The sequence below is a fragment of the Anabrus simplex genome, chromosome 9 (genome assembly GCF_040414725.1).
Source record: "Anabrus simplex isolate iqAnaSimp1 chromosome 9, ASM4041472v1, whole genome shotgun sequence".
Classification (NCBI taxonomy): domain Eukaryota; kingdom Metazoa; phylum Arthropoda; class Insecta; order Orthoptera; family Tettigoniidae; genus Anabrus; species Anabrus simplex.
In genome coordinates, this window is record NC_090273.1 from 152,217,243 (window position 1) to 152,230,909 (window position 13,667).

A 13,667-nucleotide genomic window follows, 5' to 3' on the forward strand; every position below is an offset into this window, starting at 1 on the left:
TAGAGAATTTTAAATTTACGTATTTTCACTCCAAACTCACTATTAGAATGATAATTATCTTCATTTAGGTTATCAACGGTACATATAATAAAGCAAGTCGCTTTGGAGCGATCTGTATAAAGGTACAAAAATGAAAATAGACGTGAAATAATGAGGCACTTCCAGGCATCTCAGGAACTTAACTTGGTACCAGAGAAGCTAATAACTTTCAGAATATTCCTAACGTTTACCCTCCTCCCCACAAATAAAGATGGCGGCACATTCTACCAGACAACCTAGAAAATTTAAATTTAGCGGAATTATAGCTTTCAGCCTGTAACCGACGGAAAAATTCCAAGATGTTAAAATGTTTCACTGTTTACCCCCGAAAGACATCGAAATATATAGCCAAATTAAAAGACGCTGCAGACCTTCCTTTCGAGGTATTTGGTCGCTAAATAGTAAGTCATTTCACAAAACGGATGGCACAATCGTGGTTCTATTTGGAGTGATCTACAACTTGGTTTCTATTACGTTTTGTCGTATCTCTCTCCCTTATACGTTAGATTTGGCTGTATTTCTCGATTGTACGTAAATTTTGTGATTTAACAAGTATATTTCATACTTCGTAGTTTGACACTTATAGCAAAGATGGAGTCAACGAATATGGCACGCACACTGGTACGACTGATGGCCATATGCGAACCAAATTTCATGATTCTAGCTTCCACATAAGTATGCGTAAAATAATGTAAAGTGTTTAAAATATACCCACATTTCATCCCATTTAAACTTTCTAACTCAATCGAACCCATGTGGGAGATACGAGAAAATATTTCAGGACCAAACATGTAGAACGATAAAAGGGGCGTCTGATGGCGCAAACCGTTTGTCGATATGACGTACCGTTAAGCAGCATTTAATCTGTAAATGAATGTCTGCTACATTTGAAACGTACATATACCTGCATGTATCGATCTATATTCATAGAAGTCGATTTGTAGCGATATATAAAGGGTACGTCTGTCGTTATTATTAATACTTTACAAATTGATAGTGACTGTCAGCAGGAGAGCGTCTCATGTTGTAATTAATTCTCCCCACATCTCCTTTGACTGGAATGGCGTCCTTCACCAACTTATGCGTAAATAGCATTAGTAAGGAGGGCCCACCATTTTAATGAATAATTCCCTTCTCGGTTTGACAAGCAGAAGACAAGGGCTTGCAATTTTGTTCAAATCTCCTCTAGCCGATTGTGTCTGGCAGTAGGCAAGAGTGCCTTCCATTATAAACAATGAAAATCCACAGCCTGTTTCCAGTCATTCGACGGGTCAGGAATGGAATGAATGAAGCCCCTATCTAGTGGCGAGGATAGCAACCGTGCCGGCTGCCGAAGCCTGTCGCACTCCTCTGGGGCAATGATAAATGACTGAGAGATGAAATGAAATGTTAATGGAGAGTGTTGCTGGAATGAAATATGACAGGGAAAACCGAAGTACCCGGAGAAAATACTGTCCTGCCTCCGCATTGTCCAGCATAAATCTCACATGGAGTGACCGGGTTTGAACCACGGTATCCAGCGGTGAGAGGCCGGCGCGCTGCCGCCTGAGCCACGGAGGCTGCTCTTCCATTATAAATAAATTTACCAATTTTAAATGTGACTTGCATTAGGCAAAGTGGCTTGGTATTATAATCGAAACTCACCAGCTCGAGTGTGGCTAGCAGTAAGCGGACTCTCATTAGGTACAAGTGCCTGTCTTTATAAAGATAACACCATGACTCAATTCTGACTGGCAGTAGGGAAGGTGCCTGCCGTTATGTTGAAAGCTCCTCTACTGGAATGTGTCCGGAAGTAGGAAAGGAGGGCTGCCATTATAATGAAACATCCCATTTCGATTGCGAGTGACTGTAGGCAAATGAGCCTACCGTCATTATCACAACTCCACAACTCGGGAAAGAACGTATGAGGTCCTCCCCATGTCGTTTCTTCGATAACGCTAAGAAACATGCTTTTTAAAATCTCACTCCTCACGTGTACAGTAATTTACGTAAGAAATCCGTATACAATGTAGAATACCGTAACGAAGCACGGGTACATTTTCTAGTACATATTAAGAGTAACAAGACCCGGTAATTCATACCTCACACATACCTCTGTATACACACTCCTCCGAGCCATTACTCTTTGATAACGATTCCCACGCGCACACGCATGCACATTCGCCCACATTCAACTGTACTTGCACACATCAATCTCGAAATACAAATTAATACAAGTTATGAACATACATCACAGGTGGGTTCATATTTACGTATACATTTCCTTTACCGTGCGGAGGAAGTGAGGAGCTGCTTCAATATAAATGCGTTTCGTTTCTGTATCCTTGCGTTTTGTTTTTTACGTAAACACCTTGAGTTGGAGGAAAATTTTTAATAATAATGTGAAGGAATTTTTATTATTATTATTATTATTATTATTATTATTATTATTATTATTATTATTATTATTATTATTTCAAATACGCTGTGGGTGTCTATGTGACATGCTCCGGTGTGATTGCGCTCTCCTCAGGAACGCGGGTTTAGTCGGACACAGCGCGTGTGTTGTATTATATTGGAATAACGTAACCCAGAAGCTTATGTGGATTAACGATGGCCTTTCTGTCGTAATCCTTCACCTATACAGTATGACCAACCTTGGACTAGTAAATTAAACCCGTGGTGATGATCCGTGTATTATACATGTATTTTCTTCAAACAAGGGCTTGACCCTGTATTGATAATGGTATACAACAAAAGACTTAATATCTGGGCTAAACTGGCTAATATATTCCACCCGGAAAGCTTTGCGGCAGCTTATCACGTGATATTTTGGAATATTCATACAAGAAGTCCGCACCTGTATTAAAACATCGAGAGTATTGATGTTTTATTATCTTTATGAATAATTGGAGACTAATTTTGGAAATTAAGGAATCCCATTCCTCTCCACAACTCTCAGCTTGTTAGAATCATATTCGTGGTATTGCATACTTCTTATGAGTACTTAGTGGTCCTCTAGTTACTCGCTCTTTATAACATTATCATAAGCTGCAGTTTGGAAGATTTGTTAGCTGTGACAAATAATTCCCGTTCTGTGGTCTTTTGTTTTTGATTTTCTTAGTTTCCTTTCGAATATACAAACATATACAAGTATACAGAAGACATAATAACTAAATATATCTATATCTATATATATATATATATATAATAAAAGTTTTGTCTGTACATTGCTCAGAATTTAAAAATAATGTTATTTCTCTATCGGTCATATCCGCAGTAACAAGGAAATGCACTTTTTAATTTTCCGTAATTTCTGTCTGTCTGTCTGTCTGTCTGTCTGTCTGTCTGTCTGTCTGTCTGTCTGTCTGTCTGTCTGTCTGTCTGTCTGTCTGTCTGTCTGTCTGTCTGTCTGTCTGTACGCGCATCACAAGAAAAGGGCTGAAGAGAATTTAACGAAAATCGGTATGCAAAGTAGGGGAATGAGCCGCTACAATCTAGCCTATAAGTCATTTTATGCACGTTGAGTTAAATGATAGTTTACGGGTAGGCCTACAATATAATTCTCAAATACTTATGTTATTACTGGTCCTATCGATAATGAAAGTTACATGAAATAAGATTTCCGATCATTTATGTCTTATACATTTTTACCGTATCGGGTATGATACGAGAGATATTCCTGAATTTGTGTTTTTGTTGCTAAGTCCACATCAACGCCGAGCGATGAGAAAATGGGTTAACACAATTTAATGAAAATCGGTATATAGAGTCGGGGAATAAGAATACAGTCTAAGCTAAAAACAATTTTATTCACCCTGGATGAAATGGCAGTTTAGGGGAAGGCGCGTAAAATGTAATGTTTAAATACCTATGTTATTGGTCCTATCGAAAAGTATTACGTAACAAAAGTTATAGGCTAGAGAACACAATTTCCGATCAATTAAGTTTTATTAAGTTTTACTGTACCGACTATGATATGAGTGGTATTTCAGGGTCGCAAGAAAACTAAATGTGATGGCCTACAATATCGAAAGCTCATAAAATTGATCAATAATAATATTACATTGACCATTGATTGTTATGATATTCTTTGTCTCTTATGCTGCCACTCATCTCCGATAGATGGGATTACTGCTGCGTATTCCGTAGCGAATCACGGGTACATCAGCTAGTAAATAATAAATAACGGACGTGCATTTCCTTCCTTACACGGAAATAGCTAGTATCATGGACGTGTTTTGGGCTTAAAAGAAGAGAGAGAAAGCTCATATCCAAAATTTTATGCTAATCCACCTCCAGGGAAGATTAAGAGTCGCAATAAATCGGAAAAGATAAATATGTTTTTTCTTCCCTCCGCTATGTTCTGAATCTTCATTAATTTTTCCTCGTTAAAATTATTTACAGAATACCTTTTCAGGACTAAAACGTCCAAAATCAACATGTTTTAAAACATGAATTTACGTCCACCAAAATGGCGCCATCCCTCACTCGATATGACACACACTGTTGCCTGGTTACGGAGTGATTTCATTTTTTGTTCACGCAAAACTGTCCTCGTTAGTTTCAGATTCACCCCGACGCCCAAAATTATACCTATGTTAATATCACATACTTGTATTAATGCAAAAACTCGTGCATGTAACTGGCGTCGGTACATTTCCTCTAAATTTCACTTTCTATCCTCCTTTCATTATTGTAACACTCGCGCTAGCACAACCCTTGCTATTTCACTTCACCACCATTCCCCTACGGATTACAATTCTCTTAATGTGACTGGTTCCAGACATTGGCGTCCCTTACCAGTCAGTGTCAGGGACAGTAATTTATTAGCTAAATTCAAAAGATCTTCCGAGATTACCTGTTGAACGTTTTCGACTGTTCAGCTATAGTTCCGTTCTATGAGTTTCGACTTATAGTTGATCGGAAGTCAGACATTGGTGCCGTTTTGTTACGAGTACAAACAGCTGATTCACGACGTATAACGCGAACGGAAGTGTACATACTCCAATATAAGTGCAATTATTGTTATCAAAAATAGATCAATGCTCGAACAGATAAAACGCGAGAAAATGTAACTAAATTTCTACTCACCGTCTGGAAGAGCTCAAGTTGCTAATCAATTTCTAAGGAAGGAAGAATGCTACAAAGGGAATACACGAATCATTTTTGAGTCACTATCGACATTGTCATCGTCTGCTGAGGTTTCACCCTCGCTTGACCGTAACGAGACAATAACGTTTTCGACATAATCGTCTGTCATATTTTCCCCCTCCCAAGCTTCACTTATCTCATGACCTGCACTTACACGGCCTACAGCTTTCCAAAGAAGTCTTTCAACTTCCGAAACAGTGAAGAGTCGGTCATTCGCAGCTACATATTCCTTCACTTGGACCCAAATCAGTTGTATGGCGTTAAAATGGCAATCGTATGGTGGAAGTCGAACAATGTTATGCCCATGCCTCCTGGCTATTTCATCCTACAAGTAAACTGGCTACCAGGGCTTGTTTTGTTTCAGAAGATGCATGAGAACCCTCCTTCCTCATGTCATCGCGAACTGAAATGTTGTGCTCCTTCAACCACTTAATCAATTTATTATTTCTAGCCGTCATTGTTGGTGCTTTGTCAAAAATGACCGAGTGAAGTGACAAAGACCGCGACAAGAATTGAGCACAATACAACACGCAGCTGATAGCATGTCGTTATAGTAAACAACAGATCGACAACACTGGTGACCGAAACTGGAGTCTAACGCGCTCTATTGGAGCGATCGGTTGGTTATGATTGGCTGTTTATTAATTCACTTAGCCTCTGCCAAAAGGCAGCACTCATATCTCAAGTCGAAACTCTTAAGAACTAAACTATAAGTGCGTGAATGATGATGGACTGTGAATATTTGTCTTGTATATATTTAGAAGTAGTTGATGGTTGTGTAATATGTCTAATTATTGCGTGTGCTTTTGAGCAATATTACTTCATATACATATTGGTTAATGTACAGTAAATTCTACTATTAAAAGTCTTTTAAACATGTGAGTGTGTTATATAGAGGATGGTTGCCTAGTTGTACTTTCTCTTAAAACAATAATCATCACCACCACCGTCAGAGCGTTAGTATAATGTAACTTTGTTAGATTAGTTATTGATGAATCTGTAGCTTCACCGCTTGAAAGAAGGCAAAAATGAATAGATAAATAAATAAATAAATAAATAAATAAATAAATAAATAAATAAATAAATAAATAAATAAATAAATAAATAACAGACGTGCACTTCATCTGCTACACGGAGAAACATAGATTAATGGATATATTTTACGGCTTAAAAGACGAGACAGTTCTATGTGTTTCTGTGTAGCCGAGAAAATGTGCGAGTGTAAAGTGCGAGTACAGGAGTATGGAGGTGCAATTAAGTAGATCTATTTCTCGCGAAGAAGAAATACGATACTGGTGGAATGAAACAAACAGAAATTATTTACACATTAATGTACTGACATAAGTACATTTAACATTAAAAATTAAATAATTGAAGTTCAACCAATTCAATACATAAAAGAAAGAAATGTAGTAATTACATTCTTATTTAAATGGGACCGGTTTCGACCTTAGTCCAGGTCATCGTCAGCCGTAAAAACAAGTAGGCGAAATTACACAATGTTTATGAATATTGGAGAAATGGGTCAGTTTCACACTCTGTCAGGCACAAAGTCACAACACTATCAAATAATATATGAAGATTATAAATAAACTTGAAGTCGCAGACGAATAGATTTGTAGAAGCAAACCGCCAGTTCCCGGTGATCAGCGCGGCACATTCAAGGTCATGCGCTGCGGTCTCGAACGCCAAAGTAGAGTGGAGAATGTCTTAACTTCCCGCAACCGAGACAAATATTGGACCTTCAAGACATTCTCCACTCTACTTTGGCGTTCGAGACCGCAGCGCATGACCTTGAATGTGCCGCGCTGATCACCGGGAACTGGCGGTTTGCTTCTACAAATCTATTCGTCTGCGACTTCAAGTTTATTTATAATCTTCATATATTATTTGATAGTGTTGTGACTTTGTGCCTGACAGAGTGTGAAACTGACCCATTTCTCCAATATTCATAAACATTGTGTAATTTCGCCTACTTGTTTTTACGGCTGACGATGACCTGGACTAAGGTCGAAACCGGTCCCATTTAAATAAGAATGTAATTACTACATTTCTTTCTTTTATGTATTGAATTGGTTGAACTTCAATTATTTAATTTTTAATGTTAATAATTTCAATACGGAACAATGAAATTTTTATCTTTAAATATAAGTACATTTGTTGTGCTCAGCAATGGACGGTGATAGGAAAAGTACGAAACGTATTGCTGGTTTGTTAAGTGGTTTACAAGGGGACTGAACACAGCGTCGATGCATGTATTACTCCTGATAGTTGATGTGGTTGGGGTGAACATATCATATGAAGGAATGAATCAATTGACCAGGTCCTCACTTAAGTTCGATGTTAAAATCACCACCAAGTACGATAGCTAGTAAATGATAAGTCTTTCTCAACAAGTCTGCATTCTTATCAAAACGTATAGATTGCTCTACTGACCTAGTAAACTAGGTGGATGCCGAACAGTGGTTGCCATGGTTACAATGGTGTAGAGAAATTTATGATGGTAGACTCGCAGCCCAAATAACATATCCACGTCAATAACTACATACATAAATAAATAATGGACTTGCTGGATATACGTAAGAAGCCCTTGCCTTTGAGGTTCGCAGACGAACAGTGTCAGAACCAGACAGGCGAGGTAGTCGTGGTGATTATAGTTTTTTCCTCTCTGGGTGGGAGCGGTAGAATAAGACCCACGGCAGCATCTGCCTGTCGTAAGAGGCGACTAAAAGGGACCCGAGGCGCTTTCAACTTGGAAGCGTAGGTGGGTGACCACAAGGTCCTTAGGTGAGTCCGCTTACTTCTTTCAGGCTCATCACTGTCACATATCCCATCTGACATCTCTTGGTCAACTCTTGTTCTTGTTCCCACCGCGACAATATTACGTATTACCACCACCACCACCACAATTATTGTTTTAAGAAGAAGTAAAACAAGGCAATCATCCTCTATTAACACTAATCAGAGGAAAAAGTGGAAGGAATCTGACACTTCCAAAAATGGAGGTATCGGCCAAATACAGACAAGGCCCCTGAAGGGCGTGAAAATGAAAGAATCCCTAGGCCTCGAAGGCTTTAATACGGACATGGCAGATGTGAAGATTTGCTGTTTAATTCGGGAAAAATCTATATCCCGAGTGTCCACTTGGAACGTCCCGGCAGACTAGGTTACGTATGTAGACAGAATGTCCTCAACGATGTTACCATGGTGATATTGAAGGCCACCCCAGTGTGTTAATGATCGGAAGTATAAATTGTAAAATCACTGTTTACTAGTCATATGAAAAATAATTAATAAATATTAGTCGTTCAATAAAGTAGTTAGAAGTACAGTGCTGCTTCTGATACAAAGAGACCCCTATTTGGCCATGGGCATTACGGAACCGGGAGCAGGGCGGCAAAACAGGAAATATCTGATAGTTTGAAGACGACTTTTCAGAATGCGCGCACTTTCGTAGTATTCAAAAGCGAAACTGGCGATATGAATAACTGAATTTTCGTTCCGCTTGTGTGTGAAAGCTGTCGTTAATATTGTAAATACCATCACAATGTCGAAATACTGTACAGCCCGCTAGGTTCTGCGTATAGGTATCGAGATGACTTTGGGCAGCAACTTAGGTAAGTGGGCTGTGCCATCTAGTGACAACTGCCTCGTGTTGAGTAGGCCGCTAATTTACCATAATAGCAAGAGTTCCGGCGAATTCCGTGAAAGTGAAAGCCAGTTTTATTCATTTTGTGAGATCATGTGAAATTAATTTCACTATAGTCCGTATTGACAATTATCACTATTAACAAAGATTGGAGGGTCCACCTATACAATACCGTAAATTATATGTTATAATTATTTATAAAATTAGGGACTAGTATCGACCGTTCCATTTGGTCATCATCAGCCTCAAATATAACTGAAAGACATTATATGCAACTTAAAGTCATTAACATTCGTTATATTACATTGGCTCACTGATACACCAAAGGACAACAAGTTTATATACCACAAAGATATATTTTGAATGTTTTATTGGGTTTTATCGACCACTTTAGTATTTACACTTTATATGGAAACTATGTTTGAACCTAACTATGTATTTCTCATATTGTCCAACTGCTGGACCTATCCTGGAGGAAAGTTGTGCCACACCAAAAGACATTATAAAAGTCATGTATTGAAAGATTATATTTTAACATGTTATTGTCTTGTCTTAAGTGTGTAATATTTACAGCGTATACCAAGAAAATAGTTTACTTACAAGAACAGGTGATTCACATCTGCAAGTGACATAAGTTTATGTATGATCATAACATGTTATATCAGTCTATCAAGACAAGCCAGTGTGATACATCGAATATTGTGCTGTAAGTTGCATAAAATGCATTTTCAAATTGTGATTAAGGCTGATGATGACCCAGTGGAAGGGTTGAAACTAGTCTCTAATGTATAATGATGAAATAGATAATTATAGCTTATAATTTACGGTATTGAATAGGTGGACTCTCCTAACTTTGTTAATAGATTTATTAAGTTCGTACACAACATCCATTATCAACCACGATTACGGTAAGTGGCGCAGATTGTCCCTGATTAGCAGAACGGAAAATGAAATGAAATGGCGTATGGCTTTTAGTGCTGGGAGTGTCCGAGGACAAGTTCGGCTCGCCAGATGCAGGTCTCTTGATTTGACTCCCGTAGGCGACCTGCGCGTCGTGTTGAGGATGAAATGGTGATGAAGACGACACATAAACCCAGCCCCCGTGTCAGTGAAATGATGGTTAAAATTTCCGACCCTGGCGGGAATCGAACCCGGGACCCCTGTGACCAAAGGCCAGCACGCTAACCATTTAGCCATGGAGCCGGACATCAGAACGGAAGAAGATTAGGGAAAGTGAATTGTTCCCTCAAACACCAAAATTAGACTTGTTTTTCCACACGACCAAAACTATAACTCAAACAACTTCCTCTCATACAATGACGAAAATAAAAATTGTAGTATCGGCACAGAACATTTTGATGAGTGTATGCACACTTTTAGTTCCGTTCCCATTCGTCCACCATTGCAACTGTAAGTGAAAATCGTGAAGACGATCTAGTACCAAGAGAAGATATCTTTAAATCAAACGATAACATTTTTTCTTGGCTTATGAATAATGTTACTAGAGACTACTATGCTAAAAGTGGAGTGAAGCAGAATCACGACAGAATTTCTGTAATTCTATAATGTCCACTCTCATCGTGATTACGTGGTAATGTTTAAAAGAGAGGATAGTGAACTGTGGGGAGTTGACAGTCGTCTACTCTTCCAGTTGGTATTAATGTTTACTATTTTACCTTGGAGGCATCCTACTGCATTACTCCATTCGTTATATAAAAATAATAAGCCCGCAACACAGTGACGTGGTGGTCGAAGGTCCAACAAGCGGAGCCAGCACTCGCGGGGCAACGCTAAGGATGTTATTATTATTATTATTATTATTATTATTATTATTATTATTATTATTATTATTATTATTATTATTATTATTATTATTATTATTCCAGTAGAGCTACTGCACACCTAGAAGGTCCCCGATGTATAAAGGTGGGGTGGCCGCTCGTGTAGTTAGAGCCTCGTATTGTATATAGGAGTATGTAAATGTTTTCCCTGCGACAGTTGAGACTGAGCCATTGTGTTATACAGTTGTCGCTGTCTCGTAAATCCGTCGTCATTCCACTGGCTTTGTTGTGTCATCAGGAAGTGCATGGGTTCGAGTCGTGTGCATCCTCAACCACACACACTTCCTTCAGCAGCCAACTTTGTGACAATGATCCATTACGCCCCGCTTCCTGCTTAGGAAATGTATCCTGCGTATGTTCAACGGAGCAAGCACCACCCAATATGGAAATAAAGCGGAAATTTAAATGAAATTTGAATAGATGATGCTATACAAGGACACAGTATAAAGCCACTTGCAGATTTTCAGAGTGGAGAAGAAGTTTGAAGTTCGAAAGTTAATTATGAGAAGTACTAACCAAGTGTATTGTGAAAGAGTATTTGTAAGTATAATAATAATAATAATAATAATAATAATAATAATAATAATAATAATAATAATAATAATAATAATAATAATAATAATAATAATAATACAAAAAATTGTAAATAACGAGGCGAACAAATCTCTGACTTTCCAATTGAAGTGGCAGTCACAAACTTTCTGGCCTTAAGAAGTAGGGCCTACACCGGGAATGGAAGAGGATAAACATTACACAGAAAGGTGTCTGGGACAGAGTTTTAGGACGAAAATCGCAGAGGTAAAGGATCTCCCCCAAGAAAGGCCTATTCTATCTGCAGAAGAGAGGCTAAGAAGAAATCAGAGGCTGAACAATGTCTTACAAGAAAAGATAAGGTAAGGAAAAACACCATAGAGAAGGTATGAAGGGCTTTTTTGACTTGGTAGCTCATACGTCGCTGCATCGATTGATATTCTTCTTCGCATTATTAATCTAAGTGCTACAGGGTGATTGGTATAAACCGGGTGGTATTCGAAATGACCTCATTTCTGTCCAGTAGCAGGCAGGAAAACGCAAATACCTTCCAAATGCAATAAAACCTGTCCTCAACGGAATCCCAAGGGACCAGAATGTTTTTCCGCTGTTGCATTATTCTGTTTCATAACGGTGGTTAAAAAAGGAAATAAAAAATCCCAAGTAAATTCCCCGTAACATAATTCAGCAGTAGATTTATATGATTTTGTGCGTTAGGATACAATAATGACTCTAATCACACACTTATGTACACTAATCCAACAGCACTAAAACAATTCTGTTATGGCTTACAGTGCACAGTAGAACAATACATACACTTATTTAATACAAACTGCACGTTTTTCGGAAATAACACAAATAGTAATACTGCACAGTACTGCCATTTACTTCTTGCAGTAATCCAGAATTGAACGCTAGACACAACTAAGCCTGGTAGCACGGTCCTAAAGTGTGGGCGTGGCAAATTTCGCGCCTTATTTCGCTAGCATTACGCCTGATAGGGCATGCCGGTACGACGTAACCTTACGTAAACCGTCTTCTTCATCGTCTTCGTTCTTGTCATCAATTTCTGTTTTCTTGGAGGCGACGGGTGACGAACTGTTCGATGTGCTCTAACGCCGCCTCTGTCTCAACTTCTAGATCAATGGCCACGTAATATCCTGCACTGACAACACGGTAATTACACTGTTCGAGAGTTTGTTGTAGTATTTGCGTTTATTATGGTACCTTCGTCAAGGTGTGAGACAAACTTGACTTTGTATAAGCACTGTCTATCGTATTTGACTACACTCCTTTCACTGCTTCTGGGATCAGGATTACAGCATCGAGCACAGAGAAGGACGTTTCCGGGCAGAATGCAATCTCGGCCATCTTAGAACCATTCGGATTATACATTTTCTGAAATGCCTCAGGAAGGAAATTTACATATTTTTCTCCCGTTGTAGTAGCAAAGTTTCCTTCCGTTTCCGAGTCAGAAAGGTTCTCGCAAAATACTGGTAAATTTCTCTGGATATTAAACGATAAAGGTTCCATTACAGGCAGGTTTTACTGTATGAAGAAACTGTGGGAAATTCACTTACCATTAGAGTAGAAGTCGGAAATGACCTCCATGTTCTTGTACACTGTCACTCCATCCTTCTGGCAGTTCACTGCAACATTTCCTCTCTATTCCATTCCTTGTAGTCATGAAGTTGGTCTTCAAACCTACAAGTGTTCGTAATCAATTTCGGTACATTTTGTCCTTGAGACAGCCCCACAGCAAATAATCGGGTGTCGTTAACTGCGGTGATCTTAGTAGCCACAGATTGTTCTCAATGAAGCTGCTGTTCAGAGAGTGCAGACAGTGAGACTCAGTTGACGTGTGGCAGATCGCGCCGTCTTTTTGAAGTTAACGCTGATTTAGTTCAATGTCGTCTAGGTGCTCGACAAGTTGCACGAAGATATCCTTGTACCGGTCTGTGTTTATCGTATCCAAGAAAGAAGAATGTACCCTCCATTTTGTTTTCTGAGGCTGCACAACAAACTCCCACATTCTTTGGATTCAGGGGTGGGTTGTGCGTGCCCTAAATGCGGGTATTTTCAGAATTCACGTAATGAGATAGAATCAGGTCTTATCTGAGACCCACGTCATGTTAAGAATTCCTGGTAGCCATAGCGTAAAAATCCAGGAGCCGTGTGCAGTAGCGGGCTTGTTTTTCCTTATTCGGTTCCTGCAACTCGTGAATGTCAGTCATCTTGTATGACCGCAGTTTTTATTACCTTTGGTTGATCTTTGACGTACGGAATGTGCCGGCCCCGTAGTGTAGGGGTAGCATTCCTGCCTCATACTCGGACGACTGGGATCAATTCCCGGCCAGGTCACGAATTTTACCTGGATCTGAGGGCTGGTTCGAGGTCTACTCAGCCTCCGTGATTGGAATTGAGGAGCTATCTGACGGTGAGTTAGCGGCGTCGGTCTAGAAAGCAGGCCTTCG